Raw genomic sequence first — 11,553 nt, 5'->3', positions numbered from 1 at the left:
CCTCGTTAAACTATGGGGCAAATTTCTTGCGACATGATTTGTTGTCCACTTTGAACTGAGAGTATGCCAAAAAACATTGCTTTCTCAACTTTTCTTGCAACATTTGTGTTGCTCACAAATTTGTACCACTAAACGCATAAGCAAGAGTCTAGCTCTTTTACATTAGGAACAATGGAATGCCAAACTTGACGACTGCTTCACGACTTTCCGGTCTCTTTAAAAGTATTCTTCACGAAAATGGCTCTAGCACCTCAACCAAGTTGCAGGTGAGCCTGAAACTTTGCATAAGTTCATGTAGGGTAGATGGTCGAGCTGGGGTCATCTTCTAAACTGGGACACTTGACATGGAATGAACAAACGCTGAAGACCACAAGAAGAAAATCAGGGAGGAGCTGTCAGCCATTTCGAAAGATGACTACAGAAAATGTTCCGAACGGTAGAAGCACTGGTGGTACAATTTATCAGTTATAATGGGGAGTAAATTTAAGGGGATAAGGTGGTTTCGCAAACAATTTGAAAATATATAGCTTTTAAAAAATAATTGCAGTTGTTTTAGGTACTCCATCGTATGATGAATATTTACGCCCCCCCCCCCCTTTCGCCCCAATCTCAGAACTGCTCCCTGTCACCACGCCACCTGCACCTAGTGCGTTTAGTGTCTGACGATCAGTCTGTCGTGCAGTACGACGAGCGTGGACTTCGTGTCAGCGCTGGACCACCTGATCCTGTAGAGACTGGGCCTATACGGGAGTCCGGACTGGCCCTGGGGAGACCAGCGACCGCCCTCCCTGGCCCCCATCTGGGGCGCGATCCGGCGCCTCCGGGCCATAGCGTGTGGGGAACGCGACTGGTGGGTCGATGCCCCTGCCAGCCTGGGCCGCACCTCGTACCTCGGGTCGCCGAGCTCTTCGGTGGTCCTCCACAGCCCCGCGCCGTGGACCAGGAGCTCTCGGGGCGACCTGTTCTACTGACGGTCGCGTTCCAGGAGGAGCGACATCGAGCGAGAGAAGCGTTTCGACTGCGCGCTGGCCTCGACGAGCTGGGTGAGTCTGCACGAGTGGCCGGGGCTCTCGGGGCAGTCGCTACAATCCAAATCAGTGGCGCCCAGGCTGGAGGTTATTATTCCCTAAGGCTAAAATGAAACTTTTTAGGTTCAATTGTGTTACAATCACGGAGCTAAATTATTTGATAAAGGTTACTATTTTGTAAAACTGTAAAACTGCCCATTACACGATTTACCAGTAAATACCTTATCTTTTATTTCAAATACTAGCAATGCCATGTGAGACAACGCGTTGGACGTTTAGCTAGTGAAACGAAGGTATGAACATCTTCCTCAAATACGCAGTTGACTCACTGCACATGTAATTTGTATCATGCACGTACAACAGTAAAACTGGGACATGTATATCAAATATGTCAAATATTCTCATAAAAATGCCACCTCAAATGTGTTAGTTTCCGCGACAGACCGTGAAATTGCTGTATTACTCACTTTACAGCGTATAAACAAAGTCACACCTCAACAGAACCACATATAGAGCTTACACAGTGTTGTAATAATAATAATAATAATTATTATGCCGTACAGAAGATACCGTCGCCGTTCTAAGCAGACAGTGTACAAAACCATCGAGAACATTGAGTTTGCTACAACATCTGGAGACAAGAAGAATCGTATACCAGTCAAGTCTGTGGCTGCTCAAGCATTGCTGGACGGACCATCTGTTTTCTGTGGGTGCAGACTTAATTTTAATTTAGATATTAATGATTCTTTTGGTCATGGTAATGGATGGTTTACTGTAGCCATTGTCCGTGGAGGTTCTGGAGTTCCCAATGTTGGTGGACTTGAAAGTTTCGTTGACAGAGACATTATTGCATTTCGCACTTACCATATGGCCGAACTTGCGAATAAAGGCTTTGGTAAATCTGCTTATATATCGCCTTCTGCTTTAGGTGATAGACAAACAGTAGGCTTCACCCTTCCTTTCCTTGGGGCATGACCACTGTCACTAATAATGACAATAATAATAATGTATGCACTATACTTGAGCCTACTGTTTGTATATCACCTAATTCTTGGACTCCGTACTTCTGAACTGACAGACACTGGAAGACTTCATCCTTCCGTTCCTTGATGCATGACCACTGTCACTAATAATAACAATAATAATAATTATTATTATTCCAGTGTCTGTCAGTTCAGAAGTATGGAGTCCAAGAATTAGGTGATATACAAACAGTAGGCTCAAGTATAGTACATACATTTTTACTTGGTTGATTTTAAATGGACGTTGAGGGCGTGGGCGGAGGAAGTGTAGCAGAGAAACCATGTTTTGTATCAAGTATCTACCCTCAATATGGGTAGTTAATCTTTACTGCCAAGGAGGAATTGTATGAAGCGCTCTTCATACACTGAGAATCATTTTATAAAAGAGGTTGTTAGAAATGAGCAGTACCAATTGTCTCATTGACTCATTAATTCTCGGTTTATTTACAAAAACTACATATTCACCTTTTAGCATTTGGGAAATAAAAGTGTTCTAAGAACGTTCTTTTTCATTATAAAGTTTATTTGGGTGCTAGCGTTGAAGGTGGGGAGGGAGATGGCGAGGAATGGCTGATATGTGATTTCACTTAGGGGTAATGGTCTCGAAAGGCTGGGGACCATCTATCTCATTCCATTCACTTATTTCTACTCTGAAGTTAGTAAGTTTGCTGCATACCTCACAATAAACTTACTGATTCTACAAACTGACAAAACACATATACATCTGCAACTACGTAGCTAATCTGCAATACATATTTAAGTGCCGGGCCGAGGGTTCTTCGAACCAAATTCAGTTTTATTCTCTATCGTTCCACTCTCTAACAGCGCATGAGAATTTAACTGAACATTTAAATCTTTCTTTACTATCTATGATTTATCTCACTTTACCACCGAGATTATTTCTCTCTCTGTGCGCTGGCGACAATAAAATATTTTGGCGTTCAAAGGAGAAAGCTGGTGTTTGAAATTTCGTCAAAAGGTATAGCCGCAGTGAAAAACGCCGTTATTTTAATGATTGCCACCACAGCTTACTGTACTCGTGACAATCTCTGCCGTATTTCGCGATAATTCAAAACAATGTGCTTTTCTTTGGACTTTTTCGATGTCTTCCGTCAATCCCGTATGGTAAAGATCCCACAAAGCACAGCAGTACTCGTAGGCAAACTCTTTAGTAGGACAATTGCATGTTCTAAAAGTTCTGCTGATAAATTTCAGTCTTTGGTTTGCATTCCCCACAACATTATCTACGTGATCGTTCTCGATTATGTTGCTCACAATTACAGTTCCTAGGTATTTACTTGAACTGGCAGTCTTTATATTTACGTACTTTTTCGTGTAATCGAAATTTAGCGGATTTCTTTTCGTACTCATGTGGATGACCTCACACTTTTCTTTATTCAGAGACAGTTGCCACTTTCCGCAAATCTACATTTATGACTATATTCCGCAAGCCACGTTACTGTTTCTGACTAACGGTTTTTATGGTACCACTATCTTTTTGCCCCCCCCCTCCCTTTTCCTGTTCCCCTTTCGAATGGCGCGTGGGAAGAATGAATGTCTGTAATCCTCCGTATGGGTTCTAATTTTTCTGATTTTATCATCGTGTTCACTTCGCGAGACATAATTCTGTGGGAGGAAGTAACATGTTGTCTTAATCTTAATGGAAACTATCCTCCCGAAATTTCAACAATACCCGTCTCTGTGATGCACAACTGCTCTTTTGTAGAGTTTGCTGAGCGTCTCCGTTACTTCTCCCCTTTGACGATACGCCCCGCCCTTTGACAGAACCTTTCTGCCTCACAGACTCTTCTATTGATCCTACTTTCAAGAATCGGTCGAATGAATGTTCTGTCAGGCGAGAGAAAAAGCAAAATGGAAAGTGGCAGAAGTAGTTCTTGATATCACAAACGAGAACATGTACAAAAGATGCATTATTGTAAAACCTTCTTCTTTATACAGGATGGTTACAAACAGTCTGAAAATGCTTGTAAGATTGTTGCAGAACAGGCTGAGGTGAGAAATAGATGTTAAGAAAAAAATTCAACACGTTCGTCGTTTGCCAGTCATTTAGCATTGAAGTTCACCAATCAGGTGTTCCCGCCCGTAAATTTCAAGCAGCCTACTAGAGACTGTGTCGCTAAACATATTCATTGTTTCGTCTGCGCAAACCGAAAAAAGTAGCATTTGATCATCTACCTTAAATTTATCATTTCCAAAATAGCCGTAGTTTAACTGATAAGAAGCATTTCAATAAGTTGTAACTCACGAACGCACACCTGTCTGCCCATTACCGCATTTTAGCGCTGCCAAGTGCTTGAGTTTGCGTTCCCCCTAATATTATCTACTTACGCTGTTTGTAATTGTATCTCCTAGGTATTTAATTGAACTGACAGCCATACCTGATTGGCTAACTTCAATGCCAAACAACTCAGCAAAGGTGTAACGTATAGAATTTTTTTTCTTAACAGTGGTTTTCATTACAATATCTCCTGCAACACCCTTGCAAGCTTTTCGATTGTCCGAACACATACGTACATTATAATTAGTACTATATACTCAGTACTAAAGTTGATACTTAACTAAGATGTATACAGACTGCGTACCTACTATCAGTATAGATAGATTGTCGTATGTTTCCATACAGAATAATCAGCGAATGCACTCTACGTTTACGAAATCACTTGTGATTAAGCAATTGTTGCTGTTGTTGTTGTTGTCTTCAGTCCTGAGACTGGTTTGATGCAGCTCTCCATGCTACTCTATCCTGTGCAAGCATCTTCATCTCCCAGTACCTACTGCAACCTACATCCTTCTGATTCTGCTTAGTGTATTCATCTCTTGGTCTCCCTCTACGCTGCCCTCCAATGCTAAATTTGTGATCCCTCGATGCCTCAAAACATGTCCTACCAAGTGGTCCCTTCTTTTAGTCAAGTTGTGCCACAAACTTCTCTTCTCCCCAATCCTATTCAATACCTCCTCATTAGTTACGTGATCTATCCACCTTATCTTCAGCATTCTTCTGTAGCACCACATTTCGAAAGATTCTATTCTCTTCTTGTCCAAACTAGTTATCGTCCATGTTTCACTTCCATACATGGCCAAACTCCATACAAATACTTTGAGAAAAGACTTCCTCACACTTAAATCTATATTCGATGTTAACAAATTTCTCTTCTTCAGAAACGCTTTCCTTGCCATTGCCAGTCTACATTTTATATCCTCTCTACTTCGACCATCATCAGTTATTTTACTTCCTAAATAGCAAAACTCTTTAACTACTTTAAGTGTCTCTAATCTAATTCCCTCAGCATCACCCAACTTAACTCGACTACATTCCATTATCCTCGTTTTGCTTTTGTTGATGTTCATCTTGTATCCTCCTTTCAAGACACTGTCCATTCCGTTCAACTGCTCTTCCAAGTCCTTTGCCGTCTCTGACAGAATTACAATGTCATCGGCGAACCTCAAAGTTTTTTCTTCTTCTCCACGAATTTTAATACCTACTCCAAATTTTTCTTTTGTTTCCTTTACTGCTTGCTCAATATACAGATTGAATAACATTGGGGAGAGGCTACAACCCTGTCTCACTCCATTCCCAACTACTGCTTCCCTTTCATGCCCCTCGACTCTTATGACTGCCATCTGGTTTCTGTACAAACTGTAAATAGCCTTTCGCTCCCTGAATTTTACCCCTGCTACCTTCAGAATTTGAAAGAGAGTATTCCAGTCAACATTGCCAAAAGCTTTCTCTAAGTCTACAAATGCTAGTAACGTATGTTTGCCTTTTCTTAATCTTTCTTCTAAGATAAGTCGTAAGGTCAGTATTGTCTCGCGTGTTCCAGTGTTTCTACAGAATCCAAACTGATCTTCCCCGAGACCCGCATCTACCAGTTTTTCCATTCGTCTGTAAAGAATTTGCGTTAGTATTTTGCAACTGTGACTTATTAAACTGATAGTTCGGTAATTTTCACATCTGTCAACACCTGCTTTCTTTGGGATTGGAATTATTATATTCTTCTTGAAGTCTGAGGGTATTTCGCCTGTCTCATACATCTTGCTTACCAGCTGGTAGAGTTTTGTCATGACTGGCTCTCCCAAGGCCGTCAGTAGTTCTAATGGAATGTTGTCTACTCCGGGGTCCTTGTTTCGACTCAGGTCTAGCAGTGCTCTGTCAAACTCTTCACGCAGTATCGTATCTCCCATTTCGTCTTCATCTACATCCTCTTCCATTTCCATAATATTGTCCTCAAGTACGTCGCCCTTGTATAAACCTTCTATATACGCCTTCCACCTTTCTGCCTTCCCTTCTTTGCTTAGAACTGGGTTGCCATCTGAGCTCTTGATATTCATACACGTGGTTCTCTTTTCTCCAAAGGTCTCTTTACTTTTTCTGTAGGAAGTATCTATCTTACGGACCGCAGCGACGCACGGATGCACGCCAAGACCGTAGGATCCTACGCAGTGCCGTAGGGGACCGCACCGCCACTTCCCAGCAAATTAGGGACACTGTTGCTCCTGGGGTATCGGCGAGGACCATTCGCAACCGTCTCCATGAAGCTGGGCTACGGTCCCGCACACCGTTAGGCCGTCTTCCGCTCACGCCCCAACATCGTGGAGACCGCCTCCAGTGGTGTCACGACAGGCGTGAATGGAGGGACGAATGGAGACGTGTCGTCTTCAGCGATGAGAGTCGCTTCTGCCTTGGTGCCAATGATGGTCGTATGCGTGTTTGGCGCCGTGCAGGTGAGCGCCACAATCAGGACTGCATACGACCGAGGCACACAGGGCCAACACCCGGCATCATGGTGTGGGAAGCGATCTCCTACACTGGCCGTACACCTCTGGTGATCGTCGAGGGGACACTGAATAGTGCACGGTACATCCAAACAGTCATCGAACCCATCGTTCTACCATTCCTAGACCGGCAAGGGAACTTGCTGTTCCAACAGGACAATGCACGTCCGCATGTATCCGCTGCCACCCAACGTGCTCTAGAAGGTGTAAGTCAACTACCCTGGCCAGCAAGATCTCCGGATCTGTCCCCCATTGAGCATGTTTGAGACTGGATGAAGCGTCGTCTCACGCGGTCTGCACGTCCAGCACGAACGCTGGTCCAACTGAGGCGCCAGGTGGAAATGGCATGGCAAGCCGTTCCACAGGACTACATCCAGCATCTCTACGATCGTCTCCATGGGAGAATAGCAGGCTGCATTGCTGCGAAAGGTGGATATACACTGTACTAGTGCCGACATTGTGCATGCTCTGTTGCCTGTGTCTATGTGCCTGTGGTTCTGTCAGTGTGATCATGTGATGTATCTGACCCCAGGAATGTGTCAATAAAGTTTCCCCTTCCTGGGACAATGAATTCACGGTGTTCTTATTTCAATTTCCAGGAGTGTATATTCCTCTGTCTGTAGCGTAGCTTCCTTTAACGCTTACTGATTGCGATAGAAACAGTCCACCAGCATGGGAGCAACACGAAAGGAACGATGTAAAGAGAATGCGAATGTACGCTAATCATTCCTTTTTTATCACTGCATTTGTGTCTCCTTCAGTTACTACAACTGCATGTCCAAAAGACAATAAGGAAAGAATAAATGGGTATGTGAATGTGTGAAAAGAAGAGTGACATTGTCAATGTTAATTTACTCTCTAAAATGAGATATCCCTTGCAGCATCACCCGACTTAATTCGGCTACATTCCATTATCCTCGTTTTGCTTTTGTTGATGTTCATGTTATATCCTCCTTTCAAGACACTGTCCATTCCGTTCAACTGCTCTTCCATGTCCTTTGCTGTCTCTGGCACAATTACAATGTCAGCAGCAAACCTCAAGGTTTTTATTTCTTCTCCGTGGATTTTAATTCCTCCTCCCAATTTTTCTTTTGTTTCCTTTACTGCTTGCTCAATATACAGATTGAATAACATCGAGGAGAGGTTACAACCCTGTCACACTCCCTTCCCAACCACTGCTTCCTTTACATGCCCCTCGACTCTTATAATTGCCATCTGGTTTCTGTACAAATTGTAAATAGCCTTTCGCTCCCTGTATTTTACCCTTGTCACCTTTAGAATGTGGTTCATGGTGTGGGTTCCCGTAGTCATGTCCTAGTTCATGAACCACGGGCAACGTATGAGTGGCCAAGTAAGTGGTCCCAACAATCGGGATACCAGTTACTTTGGAATAAGGCTGGGCATCTCGGACATATTCTGAGTCGTGATCACCCTTGTGCTCATACGGCAAAGACTACCAAATCCACCGGTTAGTCGCTCAACCGTTAGGGGTAAAACCCAATGGGACTCGGGGCAAGTAAGGCTAGCAACCTGCTTCCCTGGTACGTTAAATATGATGCTGGCAACAACCAGAGCAAAATGCCTAGGACCTTTGGAGGTGACGGAGTCCCACTTCTAACTGACAAACCAGGGACTCCTAAGATACGACTTGGCAAACAAATGGTAATGAGATGGGGAGCTATTAATATCAATGGGGGCTACCCTGGGAAGAAGGTAGAGCTGGCAGAGGCTGCAAGTAAGATGGAGCTGGACGTTTTAGCTGTTAGTGACATTCGGGTAAGGGGTGAGAAAGAAGAGGAAGTGGGAGAATACAAGGTCTACCTGTCAGGAGTCAAAGCAGGAATAGCACAATGGGGTGTAGGGCTTTACATCAGGAAAGAAATGGAACCCAGCGTAGTTGCAGTAAGGTATGTAAACGAACGACTGCTGTGGATAGATTTTACAGTGTCTAGCAAGAAAATTAGGATTGTGTCAGTATATTCACATTGTGAAGGGACAGATCAAGATAAGATGGATAGTTTTATGAGTCACTCAGTTGTGTAGTTGTTAGAGTAAAGGACAAGGACAGTGTTCTGCTCATGGGTGATTTTATTGCCAGGAATGCAAATCGAACAGAAGGGTACGAAAAGGTTATGGGTAAATTTGGAGAGGATATGGAATCCACCAGGAACGGGAAACAACTCTTGGATTTCTGTGCCAGTATGGGCTTAGTAATCACAAACTCCTTTTTTAAACATAAGAACATTCACCGGTATACCTGGGAAGGCAGGGGAACCAGATCTGTCATTGACTATATAATAACAGATCAGGAATTTAGGAAGACTGTGAGGGATACACGTGTATTCAGGGGATTCTTTGATGACATTAATCGTTATTTAATCTGCAGTGAAATTGGGATTGTGAGGCCGAAAGTGCAGGAGGTCAGGTCCATATGTAGGAGGATAAGAGTGGAGAAACTTCAGGATAAGGAAATCAGGCACAAGTACATAACAGCAATCTCAGAAAGGTACCAGTTAGTTGAATGTAGTCAATTACAGTCATTGCAAAAGGAATGGACAAGGTACAGGGACACAGTACTAGAAGTGGCTAAAGAATGTCTTGGAACAGTATTGTGTAAAAGTAGGATGAAGCAAACAGCTTGGTGGAATGACACAGTCAAGGCAGCCTGTAAAAGGAAAAAGAAGGCGTATCAAAAATGGCTACATACTAGAACTCAGGTAGACAGAGAAAGTTATGTTGAAGAAAGAAACAAAGCCAAACAGATAATTGCAGCATCCAAGAAGAAATCTTGGGAAGACTTTGGAAACAGATTGGAGACTGTGGGTCAAGCTGCTGGAAAACCATTCTGGAGTGTAATTAGCAGTCTTCGAAAGGGATGTAAGAAGGAAATGACAAGTATTTTGGACAGGTCAGGAAAACTGTTGGTGAATCCTGTGGATGCCTTGGGCAGATGGAGGGAATATTTTGAAGAGTTGCTCAATATAGGTGAAAATACGATCAGCAATGTTTCAGATTTCGAGGTAGGATGGGATAGGAATGATGATAGAAATAGGATCACATTTGAGGAAGTGGAGAAAATGGTCAAAAGATTGCATTGCAATAAAGCAGCTGGGGTGGATGAAATTAAGTCGGAACTCATCAAAGACAGTGGAACGTCAGGTCTTAAATGGCTGCACAGGATAATTGAAATGGCCTGGGAGTCGGGACAGGTTCCAACAGACTGGACAAAAGCAGTAATCACACCAATCTTTAAACATGGAAACAGAAAAGATTGTAACAACTACAGAGGTATCTCTTTAATCAGCATTGTGGGTAAAATCTTCTCAGGTATTGTTAAAAGGAAAGTGCGAGTATTAGTTGAGGACCAATTGGATGAAAATCAGTGTGGGTTTAGGCCTCTTAGAGGTTGTCAGGACCAGATCTCTAGTTTACGGCAAATAATGGAGAAGTGTTATGGAACAGGGAACAGGGAACTGTATCTATGCTTTATAGATCTGGGAAAGGCATATGACCGGGTTCCTAGGAGGAAGTTATTGTCTGTTCTACGAGATTATGGAATAGGAGGCAAACTTTTGCAAGCAATTAAAGGTCTTTATATGGATAGTCAGGCAGCAGTTAGAGTTGACGGTAAATTGAGTTCATGGTTCAGAGTAGTTTCAGGGGTAAGGCAAGGCTGCAACCTGTCTCCACTGTTGTTCATATTATTTATGGATCATATGTTGAAAACAATAGACTGGCTGGGTGAGATTAAGATATGTGAACACAAAATAAGCAGTCTTGCATATGCGGATGACTTAGTTGTGATGGAAGATTCGATTGAAAGTTTGCTAAGTAATATTTCAGAGCTAGATCAGAAATGTAAGGACTATGGTATGAAGATTAGCATCTCCAAAACGAAAGTAATGTCAGTGGGAAAGAAATATAAACAGATTGAGTGCCAAATAGGAGGAACAAAGTTAGAACAGGTGGACAGTTCCAAGTACTTAGGATGCATATTCTCACAGGATGGCAACATAGTGAAAGAACTGGAAGCGAGGTTTAGCAAAGCTAATGCAGTGAGCGCTCAGCTACGATCTACTCTCTTCTGCAAGAAGGAAGTCAGTACCAAGACTAAGTTATCTGTGCAGCGTTCAATCTTTCGACCAACTTTGTTGTATGGGAGCGAAAGCTGGGTGGATTCAGGTTACCTTATCAACAAGGTTGAGGTTACGGATATGAAAGTAGCAAGGATGATTGCAGGTACTACTAGATGGGAACAATTGCAGTAGGGTGTTCACGATGAGGAAATCAAAGAAAAACTGGGAATGAACTCTATAGATGTAGCAGTCAGGATGAACAGGCTTAGATGGTGGGGTCATGTTACACGCATGAGAGAAGCAAGGTTACCCAAGAGACTCATGGGTTCAGCAGTAGGGGGTAGGAGGAGCCGGGTCAGACCAAGGAGAAGGTATCTGGATTCGGTTAAGAATGATTTTGAAGTAATAGGTTTAAAATCAGAAGAGGCACCAATGTTAGCACTGAATAGGGGATCATGGAGGAATTTTATAAGAAGGCTATGCTCCAGACTGTACGCTGAAAGGCATAATCAGTCTTAAATGATGATGATGATGACCTTTAGAATTTGAAACAGAGTATTCCAGTCAACATTCTCAAAAGCTTTCTCTAAGCCTACAAATGCTAGAAACGTAGGTTTGCCTTTCCTTAATTTT

The sequence above is a fragment of the Schistocerca gregaria genome, chromosome 7, assembly GCF_023897955.1.
Source record: "Schistocerca gregaria isolate iqSchGreg1 chromosome 7, iqSchGreg1.2, whole genome shotgun sequence".
NCBI classification, from domain to species: domain Eukaryota; kingdom Metazoa; phylum Arthropoda; class Insecta; order Orthoptera; family Acrididae; genus Schistocerca; species Schistocerca gregaria.
Note: the sequence above shows the minus strand (reverse complement) of the source record.